The 21,945-nt window shown below is 38.4% G+C and overlaps 1 non-coding gene across 1 annotated transcript; it reads right to left on the bottom strand.

Annotated features, from left to right (window-relative positions):
* Nucleotides 1-11,540: 11,540 nt before the first annotated feature.
* trnat-cgu lies at nt 11,541-11,612 on the bottom strand. Its single transcript has one exon. It is a non-coding gene; the product is annotated as a tRNA-Thr (tRNA).
* Nucleotides 11,613-21,945: the final 10,333 nt, after the last annotated feature.

Genomic DNA, 21,945 nt, shown 5'->3' with positions numbered 1-21,945 from the left:
GAAAAAGAGATAGGTGCAATATCTATATTGCTTTGTATTCACATTGATGTTGTATTCTTCTAAGTCATAATTAACCAATTCCTTATTCAAAAGCAGGTACATTATGCAGTCTACTCTGCATGTGAAAGAAATAAGCTGTTTCCACTATCATTAATTCAACAAATTCCACCAAGTGTTTCTCAGCAATAGCTTGAATTGAAATTACCACCTCTTCTTCCCAAAAGAAACACCGTGGTTGGGAAGGAAAGAGGATTAAATTGACTGACAGCATTAGTTGTCAGCCAAGGAGCAGCAGGTTGGGGGAAGTAAAGCTGATGAGATCTTGTAATGTTGTGTAAGAATACGACACGTGTTTATTCCTCCTGCTTTCCCTGGAAAGAAAGAGAGCAAAGTCGCCAAAACCAGCAATGAACTTTTCAGTAACATGTAGGTTGAAGCTTCTATTTATGACAGACTGACAGTTCCTTGATATGCATATACAGAGCAAAATGGAAAAATTGCCTTCTTGATTTTTTCCCGTCACATCAGCGCTCCTTAAAGGCATATTCCCCCATTGAGAGAGAGCTTGTAAGAACGCTACAGGCTTGACTGAACACAGGGCCATGGGCTGGCAGGGAGCTATAGCAGAAAGCACAAGCCTAGGCTGCTGGCTGACTGCAGCTGTCAGAGGCTGATGGATGATTCCTTGGAGAGGCAGCCACAGGAGCGGTGGACTTGCTCAGGCTTTTGTCACTCTCCTTTCCAGCATCTCTCTAAGGATTCTGACCACATCACCGTGGAACCTCAATAAAACATTTTTAAATCTTGCGAATCTATTTCTTCCCCCCCAACGCCCTCCTCCGATAAAAACACTCACCCACACCAGACCGTTTACAACTGCTAATCAACTCCACAATTTATATGCTGGAGAGGCACGATGATTTAAAATTTACAACTGAAATTCTGGAACTGTCATTCTGGATTACGGAAATTTATTTTAACCGCAGAATAATTATAAATACACCCAAACTCAACCAAAGTTGGATAGTTTTTTTCGTCTCCCCAGTTGACTCGTTTTATAATTGAGTTAACCCTGCCATCTGACTGAGGGCACAGATTCTCCCATAGCTTGTTATACACTTGTCTGAGCCACAGTTAAACACACTGCAGCACAAACACTAAACTGGTCAGAAAGACGGGGTGAAAAATACCAACACAAGCAGCTCAGGTTTCTAAAGCCTCAAACTGGAAGAAAAGCTCCACCCTATTGTGGAGTCCTGTAGCTTAATGGTTGGATCATTCACCTCGCAAGCGAGAGACCTGGGTTCAATTTCTGACAGAGCGAAACGTTGGGCAAGTTTCCTTATTTCACACGCCTCTGTTTACCTAGCAGTAAGTAGGAACTCGGTTGTTAATCGATTGGCGGATTGCTTTTCTGTGATTAATAATTCCTTCAAAAACATAATAAATTGCTCAATCAATGCATGACTGTTTGTGGGACACTGCTTTATGCAATTGGTTGCCGCATTTCGCCCACAAAATATAGTCAATTCACTTTACAGTATATTCTGTGAAGTGCTTTGAGACGTTTTGAAGATGTGATAAGGCTATATCAAATGCAAGGATTATTATATAGTCACAGGTCCAGCCCACACATAGTTAACTGACCGCAGTCGAGGTTCCAAGTTGCAGTTGACCTCAGTATCCCAGGTTAGCAAAGAGGGAAAGATGAGCATAACCAAGGTTCCGACTTCCAATCCGGTAACTGACTGCAGCAAATCACATGTGCGCGGAGATTCAATGCAGATAGGATATCACACAGGAGGGTCAAATGTTTTGCCAAAATACACTCTCCACATAAGGGGGCAGTTGGTATCTTTGGACTGTGCCCAGCAGGAAGAGAATAGGGGAGAAAAGTGGAGAGTTGGGGGGATGGAAAAGAAAGAAATGAAAATCTTTGAGTACTTTGTGAATAGCAAGGTATGTTAATTACATAGCTCAATGACATCTTGTCCAAATTGGTTTCCCAATGATTTCAATCAGATTCTTATATATCTGACAGGATTCTATCGATACTTCATTTTGTTTATTTTATGCAGCTTCAGGTTAGCAGAAAACGTCGAGAATAGTGCCTAAAAATGCATTTCCTTTCTGTCCCTTATGGCTTGTGCAACATTTGGGCCAAATAGTCAAACTGGAATAATTGTCCAAATCAAATTGCTGTCATCCAATGCCGAGCCCTAGTTGGAAGAAGATAGTCACTCGATTCACAGAATTAATGATTAAAAAGTCATTAATATGGCTGTATTGAAAACTAATCTGCAGTCGATTGGCAGGAAATTCAATGTCTGGCAAATATCATAACATTCAGTGCAGGTTTATTGGGGTCATCATAGGATTATTACCTTTTCTAGAATCTTATCATGAATCACGATGTTGAGTAGCCTGCTAGCACCCAGTCGTGCGGTCAGCTTGTACTGGCATAAAAGGACAGTTAAATATGATAAAGCAGCCACAGGAAACAATATATTTCACACAATATTAAGCACTAGGGAGAGACTAAGAGTGTTTTTTTGTGGTTTATAACCATTGCATGATCCTCAACAATGGATTAAATTGTTGAATTCAATTCTAGCTGTCGTTTATTCTTCATATCTGCACACTTCACAGACTGAGGGAGAGTTGGAGGCAGGCTAAGAGTTTTGTCTTCATTTTTAGGGACAAGTGTTCCATTCTATTTATGGAAAGAAAATCTTTTTTATGAAGTAGATTTGGGACATAGTCACATCTCATAAGAAAAATGTAATGAAGTTACCGACCTTGGCCCTCAGTGGGATTTTCCATTTTAAGCACACTGTGAGTAACTGCACCACCGACTTGAGGAAATACATCTCCTACATAAAATTTCCATCGCAAAGGGCTGGGATCACTTTGGCCCTATTATTGTTATGATTTGTACCAATCAGTATATCATCAAAGATGATGGATTTTCAGCTGCACATTTTATGGGAGCTTGGTTTCAGTATTATTGGAGGCACAGATACTCAAAAGGTTGTCTGTTTATAGGCTGAGGAGCTGAGGCAGTCTTGTTTAATTTCTATACAAAGCAACAAGGGCATTTTTACCGTTATCCTGTGCAGACCTTCCTCGGCCATTTTAAGCCAAAGTAAAGAGAACAAAGGTTTGGATTAATTATTAACAAGCAGTACTTAGACAGCTAGCCAATATTTGGATTGAATTTTACTTATCTACTTCTATTTTCTATTTCAAATATGAATTGCGAATTGAAACCTTTCAACCATTTATACTTTAATGCAAGCAATTGTCCTTCACACATAACCAGCTACCATGTGAAACATGACTAAGATTATTCAATCAAAATAACTACAATGACCTTGGTCGAGACTGCCCAAGCTCATTTCACAGAGGGATCTTATGCTTAAAATAGAGAGCGGATACATCATCCCATTTGTATGGGTTGGATTCAACCTCAAGTCACAGAAAGATAAAGTTAAAAGATAAAATTGTATGCCTTTGAAAACTTCAGCATGTAAAACATTAACGTGTGTTCGAAATGCTGCAAGTCCAAAATTGAATCCATAAATATCAAGCATAAATTTATTTGTATCCTTTAATCCATGCTTGTTTGAAGGTAGAGAAAAAGAATCTGTGATAAAAACAGGGTTGTTCTGGAGTGGAAATCTCCTTTTTAGCTGTAAAATACTCAGGAAATAGGACATAGCAATTTACTTCAACATACAAAACTAAACTATCCTTTCACACAGCAAGATTGCTACACAGTTACAGGGTATGCAAGCATACTGTAACTTCATGTGTAATTATTCTCAGGAGAATAAGCATACTTGAAAGATTTGAAAGTACAAAAAATGGTTGGCATTTTTGTGTACAAATAATTTTTATTATTTCAGCGGCAACTCTCTTGCTTAATTTTTAAACATTGACCTTTGGCGAACTTTAATCAGGCAGTGCTGATCTGTGACTGACACTTGGCACACACTGTGCTCCTCACAAGTCTATTCAATACCACAGGTTAGCAGCCCAGTTTCATGGCCTATTCAGAGAGAATAACATTAAATATTCTACATTTCCGCATTTTGGAAGTTGTGGTTCGAATAAGAAAATTTAGAATGTTCAGAATTTAGCAATGATGTAATTGTATTTAAACCGGACGACTCACTTTAACACTGAACTCTGTCAAATACTTTTGACAATGTACCGGTTTGTAGGGTTCCTAAACCAAAAAGTAACTTGTTTCCTTCCTGTTAATGGCTAACATTGCATGCAGGGCACCCAATAATTCAGTACAGAACAATAAGCAATGTGATCTTCTGGCATGAGTCGAATCACATCGTACAGTAACCAGTTTGTTTGGGGTATTACATAATTCTAGAAATCTTTTTAATGCAAGATTCAGAATGATGGCCAACAATACAGTCTATAAAGCTCGTACCTACAGCTCAACTCTATCCTTACCAGACTTACCTGCTTCATTTTTTTAAAAAAACAGAATAACGTTAGGAATATCATAAAGGCATGTTTTATGTGCAATACAAAGTCTTTAATTGTGACTTCCAAGCAAGTAAAGCAAAAGAATTCAGCTTTCATTCGCAGACCACTAAAAGGTCAGATGATCTCTCCAATTCTGGAATGAACTCCAAAGTATGCAACTGAAAAGAAGGGAATTGAAATATAAATTAATCATTTTGAAGTCGAATGCAAGAAGAACCTAATTATGGGAACAGAGACTGGTAAAAATGTGTTTTACTTTAGCATTTATAAGACAAACCTCTAAGTGATTTGTGAAAGAGGATACCAACAGTTTTAAGATATCGTGAACAGAACTGCAATAACTTCTGTAGTCTAAAAGCTTCTGCAGAGTTCGCTCAAGTACAATGATGAAATGGAGTCTTTAATGTCCAACAGAGCAGGAAGACAAGACCTTGATTTAACATCTCAACTGAAGGACGGCAACTTTGACAATACGTCTCTCCCCTTGTCACTGCATTGGAGCATCAGTCAAGGTTACTCCGAGCAAGAGAGCAAGAAAGAATGTGCTTGAGAGAGTGGGGAGAGGCATGTCTGGCATAATCTCACACTCACACACAGATTTGAAGTAGAAATACATCCAAGAAAATGAGTGAAATGAAGTTAGAAATTATTTCTGTTTTTTTTACTTCCAATTCATAGAGTCCAGTGCATTTAATCCTCTGTCCAATATTTTCCATTGGCATAGTACCAAAAATGGAAAATGAAAGCAGCCAGTAATTTCATCCTCAAGTGCACAAATTACATACAATATGAACATATCTCCCAAGCACTCTCATTTCTAGATAATGCAGTTGTACTCAAAATTGTGGGTCATTGGTGTATTTTTAGAACAAATCTAATTCCAACAAAATACATCTATTAACAAGAAATGTGAAATTTACATTGCATTTTGTTAAGTCTTTATCTTACCCAAACTTAGTACAGCAATGATTGCATAGAGGCTAATGCAAACAACTACTGTATGCTTTAAATTCCTTTCAAAATCAAACATTATTTGCCTTTTATTAGAAATATATAATCTTGGTTAAAGGCAGTATTCACACTATCTTTCTAGAGTTTGTATTCCTTTTAGTGGCACTGACATCTCACAGTTTATAAATGGACATTCAACAATAAGTTTCCATCCTCCCAAAGTCCCCCTCTTACCCTCTAACGGCCAATGTTTCATCACATCTGATAAACAATGACTTTATTTGAGGAATATGGTTAGCAAACTAGCCACAATAGTCGATTTTTGAATGAACAAATTCTTAAAAGGAATCTATTTTTGCATGAAGTCGAATGATGGATTGTGGATAACAATAATTTTTGCATTTGATATAGCCCCTTATCATGTTGGAATGTCTCAGAGCACTTTGCACATGTAATGTAATACAGTATATCTAAAAGACTCATTTGATTTAGTTATTTTCATGTCCACTCAGTCCTCCTGAGGGTATTTATTACATGACTAAAAAATCAATCAACCCATCATTGCTCCATAGCTCAGCAGTGTCTTATGCCAAGGTAGGAAAGATCTAACAGTGAGTTTTATTGCTTGAGTTACAAGTGATTAATGTTAGGTGTAGTGACTGTTTTTTGTAGGCAAACATGGCAGTCATTTGCGGCAGCACAGTTCAACAAATAGTCGGGAAGTGAAAGACCAATTGATCTGTAAGACTGTTGGCCAAAACGATGTGAGAAACTCTTCTCTTTACTGGTCGTGTTGCAGGATCTTTAACATCAACCTAAAGACAAACAGGACCTTGGTGAACATCTCTCAATTAAAGGCAGGTCAGCACATCTGGCAATGTAGTCCTTACAATACTGTGCAGGGTGTTAGCTCAGATGATGAGTTCACATTCTGTTATGTGGCTTAAACCATTTGGAAATCATATGTAAATGCAGATTTATTATCAGCTGTGTGTAACCTTTCATTAATTACCTAATGATAATGATTGTTAACGGTTTTAAAATTACAAAACACTCTTCACATGTTATAAGAGGGCAAAATAATAATAAAAATTATTTGGTCTATCGATCCACGACTGTTTGTGGGACTCTGCTGTGTGCAATTGGCTGCCACATTTTGCCCACAAAGTGTAGTCAATTCAATTTACAGTATATTCTGTGAAGTGCTTCAAAACATCTCAAAGACATAAGGCGCTTTATCAAATGCAAGGATTATTATTATAGACTACCATTTTTGCAGTTATTAATATGTTTTTATCTGCATAAACGTGCAGAATTTAGATCAACCTATATCAAATACTTGTAACACAAATACAAGATACAGTCACTACACTTTACAGCAAATGCCTGTGAAAATGTCTTCCTGGTATTATAGGCTCTATACTAATTGCATGGTTTATTCTTATAACTGTATATCAGAATGGCTCCAAAATCAGCTGTGATATGATTCCTTGAACAAGAAAAATTGAGCTGGTGCTGTTGGAAACCAAACTCTTCTCAAGATGAATTCTTGAGAGAAATTTAAATGATTGTGAGTTAAATGCGACTCAGTAGCAAGGCTGTGTTCTGGTCTGATCCATCTACACAGGTTTACAAGTGGAGCAGGTTCACTTTACGTTCTGGGCTGGAAAATGTACAGCTAAGCTGTGAGACTAGCAATGGGAATCTATTTCAGCGAAGCCAGATTCTCTCAATGTTTGAACAATCCATCCAGGAAAGCGATTTATTTCCAAATGTATTTGTGATATTTAATAGTTTCCTCTTCTCCCTGGGATTTCCCTATTCCAGGACATTCCTTTTGGTGTGTATCCTTCAAACTATGAAAAAAACATGAACTATAATTGGCAGTTGTATGATGACCATTCTTGGATAATTCCCTGGGGGGAAATTCTTGAGATCCACTTGGCTCCTCCATCCCCAGACTGTAAAGTGCGGTTGCTCAGTTGAGCTTTGCTACATTGCTGCCTCAGACAAAAATACTTTGTGTATCAACTTCAGCAAAAGTGCCCAATTAGCAGGGCTCACTCAGTTCAAGGGCAATGCAAAAAGGTTCTACATTATGAATATTTTTCATCAGAACACCCAGTAATAATTCCTTAAACACTAGGCAATGATTAGTCTAGCAATAAGAATATATTTTTAGGAACTTATTTTAACAATAGTGCTTGAAGCTCCTTTCATTGAATGGACTGGAATAGTGATTTAAATTGTAGCATTGATATTGCAATTCAATTTAGAAATACATTTGAGAACTGGGTCTATTTAAACCTGTTCACAAGTAGCCTTTATGTGTCAAAAATATTGAGTAAATTATACCACATAAAACTATAATGCAATGCACTCTGATGGGAAATGGGAGCATAATTGGGATTGATATGGAAGAAATTGGGATAAATGTTGAGATGAAGAATTTTACGGGGAAAATGTTTTAAGATATTCACTGTCAGATATTGATAGAGAAATTCACAGATGTAAAGAAATGGGAAGATGAGTTTATATCAAGTTGACCATGATATGAACATCATGATGAGATAATGATGCAGAATCTAAGGTTAAATTAATACAGAAACCACCTTTCTGCGTGATCCAACACAAAGAAATACACGGGCAAGGTCCCGGTGAGCAACCCTCATAAAATCTGTCTAAGTCATTAGAGAGGCAGTTCCATTAATTACAATAATTATGCTCAGCCTACTCTAAAGATCTCACAATAACTCCCATTTATTATTGTGAAATTGTTAGTCATTTGAAATAATTTGTTCCAGTCTAAGTGAGGCGAAATTAAAAACACTAAAATGACTAACACTCTCAGATTCAGTTTTTATTTGTGGGATATTACAACAATTTTGAAAAGGTCAAAATTTAAGAACTGTAATTTCAGCGTTTTTTTTGAAGGGGGCAAATGCAACTCAGTTGCCCCATCAAACAGAGCAAGTGACACTGACAGGAAGAGACATTATTGTATTTTTTGGGGGTGGGAGCACATTTACAATTCTGAACACTCAGTTTCTACATAACTGTTGGGGTGAATTTATGCTACAGCCAATGTATTGCCTGTTATAGAACAGACTACGGTGATACAGCTGTTACAACAATAACAAAATCACACGTATTGCCTTTCATATTGGGAGGACATCCCAAGGCGCTGGACAGTCAGAGTTTTGGACCTGAGCTGGGGGTCAGGATTGGGAGGGTGGAGGATAAGGGGGGGAAGCAGGGTGATCGAAACCACAGTCGAAGAGGAGCGTCTTGAAGGAACCAATGGAGGGGGCAAGGTGGAGGGACTGCGGGATGGAGTTACAGAGGGTGGGGGCAGAGTGGCAGATGGACCGCCCGCCATGGTTAGGAGGTCGCAGAAGTAGAGGGGAGCAAGGCCATGGAGAACTTTGAAGGTAAGGACCATGATCTTGAACTGTATCCTCTGTGTGATGGGAAGCCAGTGGAGTCAGGTGAGGATGGAAGTGATAGGGTCAAGGAGCCTGGTGTGGGAGAGGACATGGGCTGAAGAAAGTTAGCTCTCATCCAGGACTTGATGTCCGTCAGACATTCTGTCAGCACAGCAGTGGTCCTGGAGTCAAGGGTGGCGGCAGAGAGATACAGTTGGGTGTCATCCGCATACACGTGGAAGTTGACTCCATGTCTGCATATGTCACCAAGAGGGAGCATATAAATATTGAAGAGGATGGAACCAAGGACAGAGCCCTGAGGAAAACCGGATGAGACGGTGCAGGGATTAGAGGAGAAACCGTTTGTGGAGATGAAGTGGAGGTGGTGTGAGATATGATCTGAACCAGTCAAGGACAGAGCTGTGAAGGTTGAAGTGAGAGTAGAGGCAGTAGATGAGGATAGAGTGGTCAATGATGTCAAAGGCAGAAGAGAGCTCAAGGAGGACGAGGAGGCAGAGGGAGTCCTGTTCGCAGATGGACAGAATGTCATTTGTCACTTTGACCAGGGCAGTTTCTGTGCTGTGGGCGGCACGGAAACCTGATTGGAGGGGTTTGTGAGGGAGTGGCGGGAGAGGAAGGAGTGAAGCAACAACTCGTTCCAGGACCTTGGAGAGGAAAGGGAGGTTGGAGATGGGGCGGTAGTTTGAGAAAACATTGGTAGTTTACAAACCAAACCTATGCAATGATATTTACTGCATTACCAATTGAGTCAATGTGTATCAATTTACAAAGCTCGGAAATCAGCATGCATAACACAAGTATAACAATGTCTCTTTAAAATGCTTTCTGAAGACTATAAAAGGGATAATAATTGCATCACTTGCCCTAGAAGGTAGCAGATATAGAACAGATAATAAGAAGATAAAGAGATAAGGAGAAGCGCCTAGGGCAGTTGCTCTGATCAAAGGTAGTCCATCTGTTTCACAGATGCCTAGCTCTGATCTGGGTAACTTATAATTAAATGGCTACATAGGATCAATTTCAGAATGTCAAATTCCTATCTATGTGACAGGGCTGAAATCTATAATGATTTTTAATAGAGAAAATTGTAAAGGTAAAATATGAGTAAAAATACACTAAAATGAATGCTGCCATTAAAGATCACCAAATGCATTATCAATGTTATAATGGTAATTAAGCTTCTCACTATTTCTCAATCAGAAGGTTTTGGGCTTGAGCCCTGTGTGGGGTCTTTGAACTCATATAGTTTAAGCTGAACCTGTATTGAAGAGTCATCCTTGTTGGAGTTGCCATCCTTTGGTTGGGCCATTAAACTGAGGCTCTGCTTCTTCAGGTGGATGTTAAAGATCCCATGCCAATATTCAAAGAGAGAAGGAATGTTTCCAGGTGTCCTGGCCCCCAAATAAAAAAAATTAGTTACTCATTCTGTGGCCGTTTCTGAGACATTGCAATGCACAAATTAGTTGCTGTGTTGACCCACAAAATAAACACAGTCACACCTGTGAAGTGCTTTGAGATACTGACGATGTGATAAGGTGCTATTTCAAGGATTATTATGCTGTAACTACTGATATTCAGTTTGAGAACCTCAGTCAGCACAGAAATAAGCCAAACAAGGAATAAACTTTAGAAAATTTTCACTTGAAAACTTTACAATACACCTTATTAAACTCAATGACACACTACAATAATAAGGTCATGATTCAATTACACGTTTCTTTCCCAATTCTCAATTTACACCATACCCTTCAATTAGAAAGCTACCTTATAATCATTCTCAGCTATCCATTCTTCTCCGTTAGAAATGTATTTTAAGAACACAAAATCCAAATGAAATAAACCCATTCCTAAGCTTTTCTTGATATCAAAAACAGGGTGACAGTGGTTGCCAGAGAAAGCTGTCTAAAAACAGAATAAAACCTCCACCAGCAAATGGTAGTATACATTAGAAACTCATAAAATATCTGGTAGTAATTTCAAGACAGTAATCTAATCTCAAGATCAGATAACTGTCTTAAAGTGCTCAAAATTCACTCTCATGGTTTACGATGTCTGCTGAAATGTTCAATTAAATTGGAGCCATGTTACACTTCCATTGTTCTTTCTGTATCAGTACATGGCTTGTCACAAGCAAAACCTAACAGCAATAACATAGAAAGCCTCGAGTAGGCAAAGACCATCAGGCCCAACAGGTCTACTGACTTTCCACAACCTAACAAAACATGGGCTTTACTAAATCGTAATATCTGGAGGGAACGTTCAACAAAAAAAAACTTCTGATGCCCAAAGATACACAGAAAAAATAGCAATATATTCATCCAACATCACATCTCCATTGTAATAATAATCCTTGCGTTTGATATAGCGCCTTCTCACGTTTGAGACGTTTCAACGCGCTTCACACAATATACTGTAAAGTGAATTGACTGTATATTTTGTGGGCAAAACACTGATGCCAATTACGCACAGCAGTGTCCTACAAACAATCATGGATTGAGTAACCAATTATTTATTACTTTTTTTTGAAGGAATTACTAGCCCTGGAAAAGCGATCCGCCAATCAACTAACAACCAAGTTCCAATTTATTGCTTGGCAAACACAGGTGTGTGGAGTGAGGAAACTGGCCGAAGATTTTGCCCTGCCAGGAATCGAACCCGGGTCTCTCGCTTACGAGGTGAGTGCTCTAACCACTAAGCTACAGGACTCCACATTACAGAACGTGGTTAACTATACCAATGAACATATTCCTTAAACTTGGTGCGATGCTAATCATTTCAGTCGAGTATCCATCTGCACAACTTCAAATACTATTCAACTCCTCGTTGAAAGTGTTGATTAGTTCTGCCTCAGTTGGTTTTGTTGGTGTGCTTACCACTCAATTTGTCTGCCACCAACTTGCCTCCATCCCTCCCCTTTTGGTCCAATCAAAGTTCAATCAACTTTATAGGATCAATTTTGGATCTCTTCTCACAGTTCTGAAAATGTCAGTCAATTATTGACAAGAAACTTTCTGTGTGTATGTACCTCACTGCCCCCCACACACATATATTTATTTTCACAATTTCACGTAAAGTCCCAGGACAGAATCAGCAGGGCAACAAACTGGACTGTTTTCTTTGTTGCCATTAACATCTTGGACTTGCTGCTGGTGGTGAGACCACCCCACAGTGTATTCACCAACAGGAGGACAAAACTGAAAAGCATATTGCGTGCTTAAACAGAGTGTGAGATACTAACCTCATCAGACCAAGGGGCAAGATATAGGTTTTCTACCAGGCTGTTCGAGAGAACAGGTATAAAATAAAGGAAACACTACATTACACAAATCGGTCATAGTTCCTATATCAGCATCAGCAACATTTTTTTGCAGTGAATTTGTGCTTACATTTAATATAGCATTGCTTAGTCTCCTGTGTACAGTATAAACATGTAACTGGAACGTTTTACAAAATTGCAACAATCAAGAGGTCAGATGACCTCATTCCACAGAATCTAAGCTCAAGAGGTTTGTGAACATTAAAACCCTGAGATTCATTCAGTGTTTATACTGGACACAGTGTAGTATTAGCAGATGTTAATATCATTAGAGAGATGATTGTGCAACTGATTCCTTAACAACATTAACAAACACAAATTCTGGTGTTCTGTGCAACCACCAAACTGCACATGCATCTCACTCCAAAATTAGGCAATTTGTTTCAGCTTCAATTTTCAGAAATATGGAGTAGTTTGTGCTTCACTCCAACACAAGAAGTATTTTGTGCACTAGGTAATAGTCATGATTAAGGATGATAGGTTGGGATAAGATCCCATAAATGTTCAAATCGGTCATTGACTAAAATGACTGATCCATCCATTGGATCTTGTGTCAGCTTGACTCAGTTGACTCAGTCACCTCAACGTCGGAAGGCTCCACATTGGGACTTTGAGTTCCGAGTCTTGCCTGACACTACAATCATGGGCCTCAGCGCTGGGGGTGCACTACATTGTCGGAGGTGCCATCCTTTGTGCCTTGGGATGCCCTCCCAATGTGAAAGGCGCTATAGAAATGTAATTTGTGGTTGTTGTTGTTGAGACGGTAAACTAAGGTCCCACCTGCCAGTTCAAGTAAAGATTAAAAATCATGTGGCACGATAAGAAGGAGAAGGGAGACTCTCCCATTGTCCTGGACAAAAATTCCTTGGATAATATTGGTCATTCACATCATGGCTGTTTGTAGCACAAATTGGCCAGCTGTGCACAAATTGGTGTTGTATTCATCTACCAAATACAGTCAGTACACTCTACAGTAAATCGCTAAAGCATTTTGAGACATTGCACAATACAGTGCTCTATCAAATGCAAGAATTATTATTAATCATTATACCACTATGCAACAACAATTTGCATTTAATAATGATAATAATCCTTGCATTCGATATAGCGCTTTTCACATCTTCTAGATGTCTCAAAGCGCTTCACAGAATAGACTGTAAGATAGACATTTATTAAAATTTCTGATTTAGAATCTATGCTCTCTTAATTCTGCTCCCATGGTCACAACAGTCAAGTTACAGATTTTCAGCTGGGCCCCTCCTTATTTTCAAAGACCCGGGTAGAGTGCTATGTTATTCAGCCAAGCAAATTCTAACATTAATACTTGTCAAAGACCAGCTTTAGTGTTAAGTCAATGGAATCCATTGCCACTCCAAAGACAAGAAAGCTTTTAACCGACGGAATGTACTTTGATTGTTCTGTATATCCCAGTCAGTATCACACACAGAAGTGTATCCTTAGGTGGTAACATCTCAAAAGCAAACAAAAGAACATTTCAACCCCTTCATCCATTGTTTCCTTGGTACAGACTCCAAACTGTCCATTAACCTTTTCACATTTATAAATCATTACAACTATTATACTGTCAAATTGCATTATTTTATTCTCTCTGGTGAGTTCTCTCTCTCTCACTCTCTCCATGGCTCCATTCAGCCACAGAATCAGTTGTGTGTTGCACAGTGCTCACTCTAATTAGCAAGCTGTGTGCATCTTCCAGTGCAGGTCAGCAGATCCTGAGTGTTGGGTGGCAGAATGATCTTTGAAATTGCAGTCTCTGGCTCAGACTGTGTTGGTTGGTTTGTTGTACTAAACTCTCTGATCTTGCTGCAACTCAGCACTGTAAAACAAATATGGATTTGGGAAGGTGAAGTGCTCAGCTGATAACTTTGGCAATATGCTGGCCAATATGTTCCATCATAGAGTGTTGAAGACATTACCTGTGTACAAATCCCCACATGATAAATAATGAACCCAGTTATATTACGTGGATATTGGTCCAAGATTAGTACACAGAGGGGAAAGAACTGACAGACCTAATTAGGACTCAAATCTTTCGTTACTGAAAATTAGAAATGCCAATAAAAGTGTAGCAACTATGTATTTTGCAAATGAACGTGGCAGCCACTTTGCACCCAGCAATGTCCCACAAATAACCATTATGACTTATTTAGGTGATTGTTGATCAGGACACTGGGAACAATTCCATTCTCTTCTCATTAGTGCCATAGATAATATTTTCTTCATCAACTGACTTGTGTCATGGGTGTTATTTTAAATGTAATAAGTTTACAGTAATTCTTGAGCTAGCTACAAAAAGGAGGATCAATTCTCTTGTGTAAAGCTTCTTTTCACTAAACCTACTGTTCAATTCTGAAAGTTGACTTTAACAATAACTATTTTAAAGACATTAACTCATCATATTTCTGATAATCCCAAGGTGCACACTCAGCAGTAATTATGCACAAAAAGAAAAGGAAATGTGTGCGATTCTCGGGTAAACACTGAAAAATCAAAGAAGGGTAGAGACATAATATTTCAGCAATGAGCCCTCTGGAAGAGAAAATGAGAGAAAGGGGAGATGGGACATGGAACACAGCCCAGGGTAATATGAAGTGAGAAGAGAGTCGAGGAGGTAAGGAAGATGATGTGTGAAAATAGAATGAATAATGAATTACTGAAGGGTATACAGGAAACAGATGAGGTGACAATGAGACAGATGTGGTGAAATAGGCAGAAATGAAAGATAAGTGGCAATGATAAAGAGATTAGGCACAGAGAAAGAATAAGCATAAGGAAGAGAATGAAGGAGGGAAATAGTATTGGTGGGAAAGCAGAGGATAGTGTCAGAGATAATGTTGCTGTTTAATTCAGAGAGTTGCTGGGTAGTCAGGCAATAGATGAGCTTTGCTTCCTCTGTTCTGCAATGATGAACACCATGAAAACCCTCTTGAAAAAATGAATAGTAAGATTACGAAAATCATGTCTAAGTGAAGTCAACGGTTGTTTGAAAAGGCTATTATCTTGCACAGGATTACATGCGTCTTCAAAGCAACATATCAGTTATTCCAACAAAGGTAACAACATTAAGCTGGCACCAGCCAGGAAAGATCATTGAACTCACTTAAGGCTTCCTCATAGCACCAATATCTCTGCTGTGGCTCAGCTCAGAGCTTATGTGTCCTTTACTCAATAAATCAGGAATCTATCCAATTTATTCCCCTTCTCACCTGAAGGCACTGAACATTGCTGGGGTTTAAAAAAATCCATGGCTATGGACTGTTGGACTGCCCTCCAATATCCTGCCCATGAGCCTACTTTTCATGTGTGATATTTGATAACTAACACATTACATAACAGGGATAAACATGGGATTTTCCTGGGCTGGTCAACACTTTATCATCACTATCATCATTATCATCATAATAGTTGCATTTGGTATAGTGCCTTTCACGTCACAAGGATGTCTCAAAACACTATGCAGGGTACTGTAAAATACAGTGACTGTGCATCTTGTAGGAAAAGCACTTGCATCTTTACTAACTGAGCCACTGAACAACATGACCATTTCCTTTTAAAATACTACACAAATTGAGATAATCTGCAATGCTCTTCTGATAAACTTAAATAAGAAATGGAGTAAGTCACTGTAGTAATAAGGACTAAGTCTTTCAATCACATACCTTGAGCTACAAAATATATTTCAAAAACATGATCCATGCAAAAATTCTCTAATATTGTAGTGTATATCAGGAGATAAAGCTCACATTAACTGTGGCAATAGATATACACAACTAACTTTGAGCCAGCAGAAATGTAATAGTTAAGTGACCCAATTCATTGGAGAACATGACAATGCACAATGGCATACAACTTCCAACTGTCTGCATTTACAGTACATACTAATTAGTGCAGTGTTCATCCTCCAGTCCAGATACACACACACACACACAGAGCACTCATATACCGTACTTAGCAAGCATCCAATTGGCCTGTTCAAAAAAAACTTGAAAGCCTCTTGATCCAGCCAGCAAGAGCCACATGATAGAAATCCGCTGACTTCCCTGCTGATGTTTTCACTTGCTACTTTTGCAGAAGTGGCTGGAGCAGTTTTTGTTCAATTTGTCCCTCCTCTGCTGCAGTGAAAACTGAAATTCTCAGCCTGGAATGTAATAGTACACAGCAAAACCAATACATTGGAGTGCACACAATTAAGGGAAAAATTTTAAATCAAAAATTCCTCCAATGAATACTTCTTTTCATTTTTATTTACTCTAATCCCAGAAATAATCCATGGTGACATCTCAGTCAATCCTGCCTCCCTTGTCATCTCAGTCTGTGCAATGAAAAGTATGCGTATGGCAAGGATGACTCAGTGTAACAGTAATTTAGTCCCAGTGAATTGCTATGAACTGAAATTTGCTCTCACCAGACTTCTGACATTAACATAGGCACACATTATGTATGTTGCAGGTGACTGCGAGTACAGTGTCCTACGTGCAATTGAAGGAGGAAATAAAGATCAAAATTACTTTGTCTGATGCGCCCACCTAATTTTGAAATGGAAATTTCTCCTGATCAAAGTCTCGGTGGGTCTGTGAGGAATGAGATGATCTGTGAGATTTATACAGTGCACTGTTCACACCACCCTGATGGCTCATGACGATGTGTTGATGAGAGTTGGCACTGAAATAGGAAGCAAAACTGGGATAACAGAAGACACCAACCTGGAAGTTTACTGGAGGTAGCAGAAAGATATTAGAACAGAATTGTCAAAAAGGGATGGATAGTGGAGGAATGAAATACGTAGTGATGATAACAGAGGAGAGAGAGACTGACCAGCAATAGACAGCAGGATACTAAAAATAGATAAGGTCAATTTAGGAGGAGGAAGAAGTAATATAAATCAAATAAGAAACACAAAAAAAGGAACAGTTAAAAAAGAGAGAAAATAAGAACAAATATGACCTTCAGGAAGGGAGAATAAAATAAAAAGGACTCAAAGAGATTGGGTGGGCAATGGGTTACAATACTATCCTTTCACCTCTGGGACTTTAGCTGAAATTCAATCAAGACAGATGATATAAAAATCTCCTCTTTTACACTGACATTTGGATTTCCCACATAAGCTGCCTTATAGGCCTCCAAGCGATATTGGTGAGTGCTAATTAACACTGTGCTGTGGATGGTTTTATCCTGTGATCTCAACTGATTGGAGATCAGGTTGGGACAACCATAAAATCTATTCATTGTAAGCCATTATGTTCAGCAGAAATATGTTTCCGTCATATAAGTGTTAATGCAAAATAAAAGTGTGCAAATCCAAAGCAATTTGTTATAGAATTACTCAAAAGAAAATTGCTCAATCAGCATCCTGTTTACAGGGATAACAGCTGTTCTGAAAAGATGCAAGCACATGATAATGCTTTGACTGTCCATTGGATGAGACATGAAACCGAGATCCTGCTTTCATGAACAGATGCACGTTCAAGTTCCCATGTTAGTTTTTGAAAAGAGTAGAGAGTTCCTCCTGCTGTCCTGGACAACAATTCTCCAGACAAAAATGATTCACTTCATAGATGTTTATGGGATGTGGCTGTGTGCAAATTGGCTCCAACATTTGCCTACAAACACACTGTCACTACACTTCACAATAAAATCTTTGAAATACTTTGAGATGTCTCAATAATGTGATATCAAATGCAAGTTTTATTACTATTATTATATGCTTACCGTGTGACCAAAAGATGCCGGATATAATGACTAGCATTCCACCTTGGGTAAAAACGAGGCTGAAATCCAGTTCACCGAGTATAGATTCCTATTACGGCTGGGATATAGATTTCCTATTCTACTCTGGTAGATGTTTATATCGTGATTGTAATTTTCTTATTACTCCTGGCTTCTGTCTACTGGCATCTGTTCAACATTTCTCTTCCACTGTTTTTTTCTGTTACTGAAGTATGAGCTGAGTGGGGCTTTCCATTAAATCTGGCGTCCTCTGGGGTTATCTGATCATTTCAGAAGTGCAAGCGTCAATTTACCTATAATCACCTCCTTGTCTTTATGGGCATTCTGCGATTGCATAACCTCAGTCTGCTCCCTTTATATTTATGGATGAAATTGCAGATCAGAGAGATAAGGGCTTGTTCTGATAATCAAATAGGCTCTACAATACTTATGCTTCCAGTTCAACTGCAGCCAAGGAAAATTACCTTATTGGAATGCAATTGTTCAGGTGGTATAATGTTAGATTGACCTCCTGGCATTTACTACTCAATTTTGTTTATTGAATGAGGGAGAATATTGAAGTTACCTGTGGTTATTCGCTTCCTTAGCACATGAAAGGTAGTTGGAGGTGCACACCATATATTGGAGGAAAGCAACAGGTGACACAAAACTCATTCCTTACTTCAAGTGCAAAAATCTTTTCAATTGTCTCTGTGATTTATATTTGCCTTATAAACTGCAAACAAAATCTATAAAGTATTACTGTGAAAAACAACTCCAGAAATGAAGGTGCCAGTATGCAAGCTGTGATGGAAATCATTTCCACCCAATTTAAAATTACATTAACAGAAATAAATTAAAATCGTTTCAAACTTTGCTTGTATCATTTGTATTAGATACATGGATGATTCTTGCAAAGATGCTCTTTAGCCATTTCATCATTAAAGCCTCTTTAATTATCAGAGGTGGGTTTTCATTTCTCTACTTTTACCCAGAAGTGGAAACAAAGCCCTCACGTCAAAATGTTTTGGAATTTCTTTTTGAACAAAGACATCTCTGCTGGAAGTAGGAACTGTAATCATATTACAGCTTGTGTTGTACAAAGCCAGACCCTACACCATTTTACAACAGCCTAATGAACAAAAACAACAACTTCATGTAGGATAAAGTTATGGAGCTCTGTGAAAGAAATGAGAGCTATGTTACTGATTTACAACAACAACAATATTGCACCCCTCACGCATGATAGTGTCCCAGAGGGCTTTAGATTTGATAGCTAATTGGCATTCAGTCAGGGTTGTCATGGAATGCATATACCAACATTTCAACATGCTTTTCTGTTTGGTGAGAGTCTCCAGGCAACTGAGAATGAGAATATAACAAACTGATCTTTTCCTGATTGGATTTGTTTTTGTTATCTTTACAATGCCTGTATTTCTACCATCAAGTGTTTTCTCTCGGTAGTAGTCCACAGAGAGTCCAACCATAGCCATAAATGTTGGCAGATATTAACACACTCCTACCACTCCATTTCCAGTACCATTAATAAAGAACAATAATCCTTGCATTTGATATAGTGCCTTTCATATCAAGAGGTCATCTCAAAGTGCTTCAGAGGATTTACTGTAAGGTGTAATAATAACAGTTGTCAATTTCTATATGGTAATGTCCCACCAACAGCCATGAAGTGTTTTAGTCTGAGGGAAAGTTGGCCACGACACTATGAGAAGCCATAGAATACACAAATTAACTTGGTTTTAGAGATTTTTTAAATTCTCAGGATGTTATGTTGTGTCTATGATTTTGTTCATTGAACACATTATTCGAAGGTCTTTGCTATTTAGGTAGGATGGTATTTGGTATTCCTTACTCTGATTAATTTTGTGCCTTCAGAAAGAATATGGAGCAATTTAATTCCATGGTCCAAACAACATCTCAGTTCTTGCTCCTTACTTCTGCAATCTGATAAATGGTGATAACCCAAAAGCAAGAATAGGTGCAATAGATTTACAGAGGTTAGAATGAAATGTAATACCTTCTTACTGAAAAGAGGTTACACAGAATGTGCTTAATGGTTTCTCCAGCTCTTGATGCAGATTTTATGATGATTTACGTTGCTTAGCAGAGGAAAAAACAATCAACTGGCTGTGCAAATTCAGTGTCCTTGGACCAGTGGAATGCATGAAGATTTTCAGTGAATCAATGTCAAGACAAAGCTACTGTTCACAAAGAACAACATTTAATCCATAATCTTATAAAAGTGCATCATAGAAATGAACATCATATTGGAAAATGCAAAAGGCAGAGCTTTGAAATAAAATATTAACAGGAGAGGATGTGCCAGGACAGTAAGCAAAATGCAATTACTCAATTAGAAATTGTTTATGAATCAGCAACAATTAAAATCTGTTACACATGTATGTTTTTCAACAATAGATTCTGGCTCTTGCGTATTTGCGAGGGAATTGTTTTCTAAGACTGTGCACATACATGAACTCCTTATTGCCACCCACTTTCTTCCTCTTTCTAGTTACTGAATGCTCAGCTTTTGCATGCCTACCATTCCATCTCTCAAACTCTCTTGCTCACTGTTCCTCACCTAGCTTTCTCCCTAATAAACTGAGCCTGACACTGCAACAGCAATAATGATATCAAACAAGTACCACCCTTCCTCAACAAAAAATTGGACATCATCCAAGAGTTCCATTAAAAACAAAATGAGTGCAATAAATCTCTGACAGCAAGGTTAGATACAGTAGTTCTGTTAGTGGACAAAAAGCAAGTTACCACTGGGTGTTTAGCTGCCAACTCTCTTCTAGTGCTAACTCCAAAAAGAACATCTTGCAAATTGTGTTCTGGTGGTGTTTGATGCCCAGATGCAGCGATTATACAAGAGACTCTATCAAACCTCGGGATGTGTAAGACAAAGAAGATGCTGATCAGCAAAAATGCTATTTTGAAGAATATGACCTGCATGCGATACAATTGGATCTGACAACCAATAGAGCTCACGTACTCCTGCAGAACTTGTGAGTATGTGACAGTTTTCTTTGATTCACTGCCTCCAAACAAGCAGTCTCTACTTCAACAATATACCTGAGATAAAGTAATGTTACTGATATATTTCAAATGGTCTCTGTATGAAAAAGAACATCAATGATTAAATGCAGCACATGTTCTACTATTGGGTTATGTCAGCCAAGAAGTTCTCAGCTTGAATACCTAACTCACGCTCAGTTAACAGATCTCACATGTGGGAGGCAGTGGCCTCAGTTGCCTTGGTGAAAACTGTTCCACAGGTTTAGCCTTAAGTCAATGTCCTGTGGCCTCTTCTGGAAAGAATTCGTTTGTGGACATCAAATGAGATAGCATTGGACTCACTGTATTGCCCCCCACAGTTAAAAACTTCAGTAAGCCTTAATCAGTTCACCAATCCATGTTTGAGCAAGGTACTGATATGATTAAGCTGCTGGTGTAGCAGTTTCTTGCATCTTTTAGAAACTTTTCCAAAATAAATTCAATCCAGTGATATCCAAGATGTTGTGCATGAGAATGTTGTGCTAAGGATATTTTATGTGCTTTACTATTAGTGATAGCATAAGCAATGTATTACAGAATAAGTGGTGGTAGAATCAGAGATTCCAATACACTGTTACCAATCATACATTAACATATTTCTATATTTAATATTCATTTATATTCACGCGCTCCGAAACTCTGCCCCGCGTGAAGGGCAATGTATAATTACAACTTGTTGTGGTATTAGAAAAGGAGGAATGAATGACACATTATGATCAGAGAATCCTGTATACAGGCTGGGTGGTTTATGCAGTTTCTCTATTAATAAGAGTGCCTTACGCAGTATGCGCTATATGAGACAGTGATTTACCAAGAAGCAAGTTCACTATATTTCTGTAAAGGTTACAGTGAGAAACGGCAGCATTTACAGAACCAACCACCAGTCAACCAGCAAATACTGAAATCCTTTTGCTGCAT

Source organism: Callorhinchus milii, unplaced genomic scaffold (genome assembly GCF_018977255.1).
Source record: "Callorhinchus milii isolate IMCB2004 unplaced genomic scaffold, IMCB_Cmil_1.0 Scaffold7, whole genome shotgun sequence".
NCBI classification, from domain to species: Eukaryota; Metazoa; Chordata; class Chondrichthyes; order Chimaeriformes; family Callorhinchidae; genus Callorhinchus; species Callorhinchus milii.
Note: the sequence above shows the minus strand (reverse complement) of the source record. Positions and strands in the feature narration are given on the sequence as shown.